The 9,363-nt window shown below is 46.1% G+C and overlaps 1 long non-coding RNA gene across 1 annotated transcript; it reads right to left on the bottom strand.

Annotated features, from left to right (window-relative positions):
- Positions 1-1,739: 1,739 nt before the first annotated feature.
- On the bottom strand, positions 1,740-8,862 carry LOC129699936 (uncharacterized). The gene is made up of 3 exons (XR_008723962.1): positions 8,774-8,862; positions 5,900-6,123; positions 1,740-2,316 (listed from the first exon to the last, which is right to left on the bottom strand). It is a non-coding gene; the product is annotated as an uncharacterized LOC129699936 (long non-coding RNA).
- Positions 8,863-9,363: the final 501 nt, after the last annotated feature.

Raw genomic sequence — 9,363 nt, 5'->3', positions numbered from 1 at the left:
ATTTGGTGGCCTGCACTCTGCTTGAAATCCTATTAAATTAAATTTGGTGGCCTGCACTCTGCTTGAATTGCTATGAAATGGAATTTGGTGGCCTGCAGTCTGCTTAAAATTTTATGAAATGGAATTTGGTGGCCTGCACTCTGCTTGAAATGGAATTTCAAGGAATAGCCGTGAATGAACTGCCAGCACACCAGCCCTGAATAACTGATCTGCCAGCACACCAGCCCCGAGTGACTCAACTGATCTGCCAGCCCACCAGCCTTGAGTGACTCAGCTGCCAGCCCACCAGCCCTGAGTGACTCCGCTGCCAGCCCACCAGACCAGAGTGACTGAACTGCCAGCCCACCAGGCCTGAGCTGCCAGCCTACCAGGCCTGAGTGACTGAGCTGCCAGCCCACCAGGCCTGAGTGATTGAGCTACCAGCCCAAGAATCCATGTGGCCCACAATGTCCATATTAGCCCTCTGGAAACCACTCCCTTTGGCCCACAACCCCACCCCCCTAGCCCTCCCCCAAACCCCCCCCCCCCCCCCCCCCCCCCCCCCCCCCCACCCACCAATATTGGAATTGGTGGAGAGGTGGACTATTGCATTGGGAGACCCCCTCTCCCGTGTGAACATGGGACCCAACGGGTCCCACTTAGTCTAGTATATATATAACACTGTAAACAATATGATGAATGAGAGAGGAAAAAAAAGTTCAGTATATATATATATATATATATATATATATATATATTTCAAGCAGAGTGCAGGCCACCAAATTCCATTTCATAAAATTTTAAGCAGAGTGCAGGCCACCAAATTCCATTTCATAGCAATTCAAGCAGAGTGTAGGCCACCAAATTTAATTTAATAGGATTTCAAGCAGAGTGCAGGCCACCAAATTGCCAAACAACTCATTGCATTGTTATTAAGGGCTAACAAATCATTTATTGCAAGTACATTGCAGACTCACAGTTCAGTTGATATATATATATATACTGAACTTTTTTTCCTCTCTCATTCATCATATTGTTTACAGTGTACTACGTTTACATAGTCTGTTGTGCTGCTGCAAGTAGGAATTTAATTGTTCTATCTGGGACATATGACAATAATACACTCTTGACTCTTATTTATGAAGGCAATTAACTCACCAATCCAGCCATCCTTTGAATATGTGAGGAAACTGAAGCATAGGAGAAAACCTTCGTGGTCAAAGGGAGAATGTGCTAACTGCACCAGGCAGCACTGGAGGTCAGGAACGAGCCAGGATCACTGGTGCTGTGAGGCAGCAACTCTCGTAGCTGTGGACTGTGCTTTCCCATGTGTGGATCATTCTCTACTACAGTCTTAATTCTATCAACCAGTCTACGTGGAAAAAAAATGGAAAGTAATGTATTCATTTCTTTGAGAATAAAGAGGTAACAATATCTAAAGGCAAAACAGGAAGTAGTGGAGACACTTAGATCAGGTGACATCAGTGTTAATGTTTCAGATTAAAGATACCTTGTCATAACTGAAAAGTGAGAAAACAACCGGATTTTAATTTTAATGGATTTTAATTTGCAGAACAAAGCTAAAGCCACTTTTCAAAATACCAGTGGAACTTTTTTTTGTCGTTTTAAAACTTGTCAGAAAATTCAGATTCAGATTCAGATCAGATTCAATTTTAATTGTCATTGTCAGTGTACAGTACAGAGACAACGAAATGCATCATGCAAACAAAATTGAACCCATTTCAGGCCAAGTGGAACATAATAACCACACTTACACTTTCTGTATGGTAGCAAGTTATTTTAAGATGATTTGTAAACAGGAGAGTACTATGTGTTCTCTCAAACTAATATCTGTATTGCCCAAAAGTTCAAGAATATTGGTTAACTAAGCAGAAAGTTCCCAGAACTTGAACATTATTTTACTGCTAGTCCCTGAACATACATCTCTGAACATATGATCCTTTTCTGTAAATGAAAGAACATCATTAGTGCACAGTGAATAATATACCATACCAAAACGGACAAATACAGCAATATGAAAAGGTATTATTTATATTCACCACAGTGAAAGCTTTCTTCAAATTCAAAGGCATTGTTCAAAACTGTAACATTACACTTTCAATTACGCTTTGGAGTTCAAATCAACTGGCAACTATTGTGGATCTTGAATTCTTTTTAATTCGCAGCTGTACTCAAAAGCTCTATTCAAAAGCAGCACCATTGACCATGGTTTGGAGCCACCAGTCCACTGCTTCATTGATGGTAGTCGTCACTGACAGTAACTTCATTTGATTAAGTTAATGACTGGAACTCTGTGTACGGTGTGGCCTGAAACATCTGAAACAAAAAAATTATAAAAATTCCTAAAATGTATTGAGGTGAATTGTTTTTAGTCAGCATATATTAAATTTAACAGGGGGAGGAGGGGGGTAAGTAGCTGGAAGTGGGAAAAGTGGTGGTGTAAAATCCAGATTCATTCTTATGGGAATGAAACTGGTCAGGTTGAAAATGTATCAAGCTTTTTTTAAATGACAACAAATTTAATACAGTTAGTTTTAGCAATGCGGATGAGGTTTAAGCCAGGAAAATCAAGGTCACTGGTGCTGGAGAAGGGCAAAGTCATGGACAGGTTCCGCTTCAGCAGCGAAGGGACACCAATCCCAACTGTCTCCGAAAGGCCAGTGAAGAGTCTTGGCAAGGTGTTTAACAGCAGCCTGAAGGATACAGCATCTGTCCAGGCAACCTGTCAGGAGCTGGAGAGCTGGTTGAGAGCAGTGCACCGGTCGGGGCTTCCCGGTAAGTTCAGGCATGGATTTACCAGCATGGTATCCTGCCAAGGATACTCTGGCCACTGCTTGTCTACGAAGTCCCTGGCCCTTAACTCCAAGAAGACCAAGGAGCTCATTGTAGACTTCAGGAAGTCCAGAGGCGGCACGCACACCCCCATCCACATTAACGGGACGGAGGTGGAACGTGTTTCTAGCTTCAGGTTCCTGGGAGTCAACATCTCCGATGACCTCTCTTGGACCCACAATACCTCTACTCTGATCAAGAAGGCTCATCAGCGTCTCTTCTTCCTGAGGAGACTGAAGAAGGTCCATCTGTCTCCTCAGATCCTGGTGAACATCTACCGCTGCACCATCGAGAGCATCCTTACCAACTGCATCACAGTATGGTATGGCAACTGCTCTGTCTCCGACCGGAAGGCATTGCAGAGGGTGGTGAAAATTGCCCAACGCATCACCGGTTCCATGCTCCCCTCCATTGAGTCTGTCCAAAGCAAGCGCTGTCTGCGGAGGGCGCTCAGCATCGCCAAGGACTGCTCTCACCCCAACCATGGACTGTTTACCCTCCTACCATCCGGGAGGCGCTACAGGTCTCTCCGTTGCCGAACCAGCAGGTTGAGGAACAGCTTCTTTCCGGCGGCTGTCACTCTACTAAACAACGTACCTCGGTGACTGCCAATCACCCCCCCCCCCCCCCCCCCCCCCCCCCCCCCCCCCCCCCCCCCCCCCCCCCCCACCCCCCCCCCCCCCCCCCCCCCCCCCCGGACACTTATTATTTTTTTTATTCAAATCGTTTGCTATGTCGCTCTTCAAGGGAGATGCTAAATGCATTTCGTTGTCTCTGTACTGTACACTGACAATGACAATTAAAATTGAATCTGAGTCTGAATCTGAATCTGAATCTATCCATCGTAGAGAGATTGGAGAGGAATGTCAGCAGCTTTCTCAGGAGGTGGCTGGGACTGCCCAGGAGCCTTAGCAGCATCGCCCTTTTAACAGAAATAACACCAAGCTCCAGCTGCCCCTGAAGTCCCGGGAGGAGGAGTCCAAGGTGACTCAGGCCAGAGAGGTGATGCTGTACAGGGACTCCAACGACCCCAAGGTGGCTCAAGCAGGGGTGGAGGTGAAAACTGGGAGGAAGTGGAGAGCCGGCGAAGCCGTGCTGCAAGCAGAGTCCCGGATACGCCACAGAGTCCTGGTGGGAGCAGTGGCTCGGGGAAGAGCAGGCCTGGGAATCTTCCCATCTCCCCAGTTTGACAAGGCCAAGGGGAAGGAGAGGGGCAGGCTGGTCCAGGAGGAAGTGAGGGCAGTGGTGGAGGAGGAGAGGTGTACCAGAGCAGTTGGATTGAGGCAGCAGGGAGCCTGGACAAGGTGAAAGCAGGCCATGGACTGAAAAGTCACATGGACAGGCTCTGACAGGCTGAACCACAGCGCATCAAGTTCCTGGTCCAGGCAGTGTATGATGTCCTGCCCAGCCCATCGAACCTCTTCATCTGGGGCAAAGCGGAATCTCCAGATTGCCCGCAATGCTCAGGCAAGAGGACGTTGGAACACATCCTGAGCTGTTGCCCAAAGGCTCTTGGGCAGGGCCGGTACACATGGCATCACGACCAGGTTCTCAAACCCATTGCAGAAGCCATCAGCATGGGAATCAGCAGCTGTAGACGAGAACGCCCCACCACCCAGATGATCACCTTCGTGAAGGCCGGAGTGCAGCTGCCAAGAACCACAGCAGCTAGGAATCAGTCGGGAATCCTGGCTACTGCACAGGACTGGCAGCTTTCCGTAGACCTGGTGAAACAGCTGAAGTTCCCACAGCACATTGCCACAACCACGGTGTCTGATGTTGAAAGACCCGAAACACCCAATGACCCCAGGCCAGATATCCTCCTAGTCTCAGAGGCGACCAAAAACATCGTCTTGTTGGAACTGACAGTGCCGTGGCAGGACCGTCTGGAGGAGGCCCACGAGAGGAAGATGGCCAAGTATGAAGAGCTGGTCATAGACTGCCGCAAGCAGGGCTGGAAGGCAAGGTGTACGCCCATCGAGGTTGGCTGCAGAGGTTTTGCAGGGCAATCGCTCTACAAAGCCTTGAGTGCACTGGGCATCAATGGAATGGAGAGGAGAAGAACCATCAAGAACACCACGGAGGCAGCGGAGAAGGCCTCGAGATGGCTCTGGATCAGGAGAGGAGGTCCATGGGGAGCAGCGAATGCCACCTGAACACAAGTCGTGGTCTGATCAACCACGGCTGGGTCGCCTGGGTGAGGGTGTCTGATGTTGAAAGACCCGAAACACCCAATGACCCCAGGTTACATCACTGATGATGTGTTCCGGAGCATCTATCGATGTATTTGTATCAATGGAAAACAACTAAGGTGAACGTTCTGGCAAGGTATGTGTAGGATGGAACTGCATTACACTGATGATATAGACACAAAATGCTGGAGTAACTCAGCGGGACAGGCAGCATCTCTGGAGAGAACAATGGGTGACATTTCGGGTCAAGACCCTTCTTCAGACTCAAAGGTTTTACTTGATATGTTACGAAGACGTTTTATAAACGTTTTTTTTTTTTAAGAACATCACCCATTCCTTCTCTCCAGAGATGCTACCTGTCCCACTGAGTTGTTCGAACTAGGTAATTGGCTGAGAAATTATTTAGCCTAAATTGACTTGAAAGTAAATCTGTATGAGAGCATTCAGAAGCTTTCATGAGTTACAATCGAGAGCAGAGGTAAACATACTTCCACAAAGAAAATGGGCAGAACTGTACAGTGTTGTGTTCCCCTGGAAGACATGCAAATAAAAATAATACTGTAGTAGAAAGCTTAAAAATGTTGGGATAACATTTTAAAAAACATTAGGAAAGCAGAGAAAGATATTAAAACATACTGACATGTAAATGTTTTTTAGATTCAGAAATGTTTAGTGTGTACATAAAGGGCAAGTGTATAATTCACAAAAGAGTAAGTAAGTAAGTTTTATTTATATAGCACGTTTTAAGTCAACTCGCATTGACACCAAAGTGCTTTACATAAGTTACATAATAATTTTCCATACAAACCATAGAAAAAGTTTTAAAAAATGAATAAAATAGACACAACACATTATAGAGTTCAACACAAACATACCCCCACAGCAGAATCAAAAATTTCCAATGTGGGGAAAGGCACCAGAACGTTAAGTCCTCTTCCTCTGTGAAACACCCGAGGTCGGGGCTCATTTGTGGCCGTGCAGCCAGTCCGATGATTTTCAGGGCCCTCTTGCCGTGAAGATGGAACTCCGGCATCGGGTGAAACATTCCTCAATATTGGGAGTAATTATGAGCCAGATAAATAATCTACTTTGTGGTTATCTGCACAAAAGAAAATGACAATGGCAATATTATATTTAAGGAGGTTATGTGAAATATTGTATTAAAAGGGTATCTGGGCCCAGATAAATTATCACTGTTGGTTAAAACAAGTAAGGTAAGAAATTGCAAGAGGTGGGAAATCCCTTTTGCCTGGCTAGATGTTAGATGATAGGGTTTACAGTAATGTTGGTTGATTGGATAATGATCCAGCACTGTTCTAAAACAGTTTCAAGTCTCAGTTAGGAATGATCAAGCTGAGTAAGAACCAGCAGTTAGTTTATCTTTAGTGATGGGTAAATTATTGAATTTATAGATTGTGGATAGCCTTGATCACAATGATGGCACGTAGGGCCGAATGGCCTCCTCCTGCGCCTATTTTCTATCTTTTCTACGTTTTCTATGTTTCTATTGCTAAGAAACAGTAAAAGAAAGTGTCATGTTGAGAGGCACAGATATTTCAGAGCAAGTGAACTTGAATTTGTTTCAGGGAATGCTCTGTCCAACAAGTTAATTTTTTTGATGGATCTTAAAAGAGCATATAAATCTGCTAAATACATATATCTTTCCTTTGGTTACACAAAAAAGCTGGAGAAACTCAGCGGGTGCAGCAGCATCTATGGAGCGAAGGAAATAGGCAACGTTTCGGGCCGAAACCCTTCTTCAGATATCTTTCCTTTAACTGATTTATCTTTGTTATCTATATCATGAATATCAAAATGTTCATCAATTGTTTTCAATTATGTGCCAAATCAAAATCTTCCTTGATTTTGATCCTTTAATTTTATCACATTAAATCACTCCATAAACATAATTTATATTATAGCATATTGAGATTTTGTCCAGATAGAGATGCCAAAGTGACAAACAGTTCAGCTAGTCATTATTTGTTCTATGCTGTCTCCTCCCTTTCCTTAACCCTCGAGCTGTCTCCCATCCCCCGCCCCCTGCCCTCCTGCTCCTCCTTCCTTTTTCCCCCCCCCCCCCCCCCCCCCCCCCCCACTGTCTGAAGAAGGGTTTTGGCCCGAAACGCCGCCTATTTCCTTTGCTCCATAGATGCTGCTGCATCCGCTGAGTTTCTCCAGCATTTTTGTGTACATTTCTATGCCATTCTTTTGATGAAATTCAGCGAGCAAACGCGATAATTCCCGATATTTTGGACCTTTAAATCTATGCCATGTTCTATGCCATTCAGATGTGAGTTTTGGAATAGTAAAAATGTGCCCTTGAATAGAAATTCAACAAGGATGTCTTGTGAACTAACATGTAATGTTAGAGACATAATATAGAGCAATTAAAACTGTAACTGTAAATAAGGGTTATATTTAGTGTCATAAATTAGTTAAAATATATACTGCAAATCTTGAATATATTAAATTAAGCCAAGGGGGCAGCACGGTGGCATAACAGTAGAGCTATTGCCTTACAGCACCAGATCCCGGGTTCGATCATGACTATGGGTGCTTGTCTGTACGGAGTTTGTACTTTCTCCCCGTGACCTGTGTGGGTTTTCTCCGAGATGTTCGGTTTCCTGCCACACTTCAAAAACGTACAGGTTTGTAGGTTAAATGGCATGGTGTAAATGTAAAATTGTCCCTAGTGTGTGGAGGGTTAATATGCAGGGATCGCTGGTCGGTGCGGACTCGGTGGGTCAAAGGCCCTGTTTCCCCACTGTATCTCTAAACATGTTAGAAGTATGCTTTAGAAAAATCAACAAAATAAATAAGGGGATTATAGCCCAAAAATAAGATCCATGTCAAAACCAAACTACTTTCTATTCAGGGTAAGTTCTATTCAGGGTCTGAAGAAGGGTTTCGGCCCGAAACGTTGCCTATTTCCTTCGCTCCATAGAGGCTGCTGCACCCGCTGAGTTTCTCCAGCATTTTTGTGTACCTACTTTCTATTCATGCAACCTCACTTTTACTTACACCTCAATATCCGCAGCAAGAGGACTACGAGACAGCTAATTTAGAACTGGGTGAGGATCTAGAGCTAAAGACAAAATGATGGAGGAACTCGGCAGATCAGGCATCTGCAGAGGAAATGGTCATACAACATTTCTGGTTGGGAACCTTCTTCAGATTGATTTAAGTAGTGAGGAGAAAGCTGGAAAAGAGAAGTGGGGGCAGGACAAAGCCTGGCAAGTAATATCAGTCTGAAGAAGGGTTTCGGCTCGAAACGTTGCCTATTTCCTTCGCTCCATAGATGCTGCTGCACCCGCTGAGTATCTCCAGCATTTTTGTGTAACCTGGCAAGTAATAGATGGATAAAGGTGAGGGGAATGGAGCTACCCAAGCAGAATATGAGGTGCTGTGCTTCTAGTTTGATTGTGGCCTCACAATCTGCCAATGGAGGAGGCCCTGGCCAGGAAGGTTGAAATGGGAAGGGGTTGTGCTAGATTATAGCTGTAGGTAACTCAGATTTCGATCCTTTTAACATGAATATTTTGAGCAGAGGGAAAGCCTTGCAACTTGCAACCTTCACCACTTTATACATGTTGGCCAGGACTGGGGAAAAGAAACTGGAAACAAACGTTTCATTCTCTGCTGTGGTTGCTAAGTTACAGGTGCTAGGTTACCACACATATATATATATTTAAAAGAAAGAAAGGAAGGAAGGCTGCAGTGAGTGAGTGGTTTTATGCAGCGTGAACCTGAGAGGCGATGCTGGCCTTGCCGTGGGGTGGCGCTGGCGCTGGAGTCTCCCGGCCGGGCGGGTGGCGGTGGCGATGCTGGCCTTGCCGTGGGGTGGCGCTGGCGCTGGAGTCTCCCGAGCGGACTGGTGATGGTGGCGGTGGCGATGCTGATGCTGGCCTTGCCGTGGGGTGGCGCTGGCGCTGGAGACTCCCGGCCGGGCGGGTGGTGGTGGCGGTGGTGATGCTGGCCTTGCCGTGGGGTGGCGCTGGCGCTGGAGTCTCCCGGCCGGGCGGGTGGTGATGGTGGCGGTGGCGATGCTGGCCTTGCCGTGGGGTGGCGCTGGCGCTGGAGACTCCCGGCCGGGCGGGCGGTGGTGGCCAAAGATCTTATAGCGGAGCAAGATAGATTACTCCTAGGCTACTCCTGCTAAATGCAATGGACTGACGTGTAGTACGCTATGGAGGGGATCATGGGCATTTTCCACGCCCATTTTAGCAACCTGAGCCTACCTAACCCGACCCGACTCGCACTGTAATCAATGTTGCGGGGCAACAGTTTGTGTGGGTCAGATTCATAAATCTGTCAGTTCAAACTTCTTGTCAAGAAT

Source organism: Leucoraja erinacea, chromosome 9, assembly GCF_028641065.1.
Source record: "Leucoraja erinacea ecotype New England chromosome 9, Leri_hhj_1, whole genome shotgun sequence".
Classification (NCBI taxonomy): domain Eukaryota; kingdom Metazoa; phylum Chordata; class Chondrichthyes; order Rajiformes; family Rajidae; genus Leucoraja; species Leucoraja erinaceus.
This window is presented reverse-complemented; position numbering and strand designations above follow the sequence as displayed.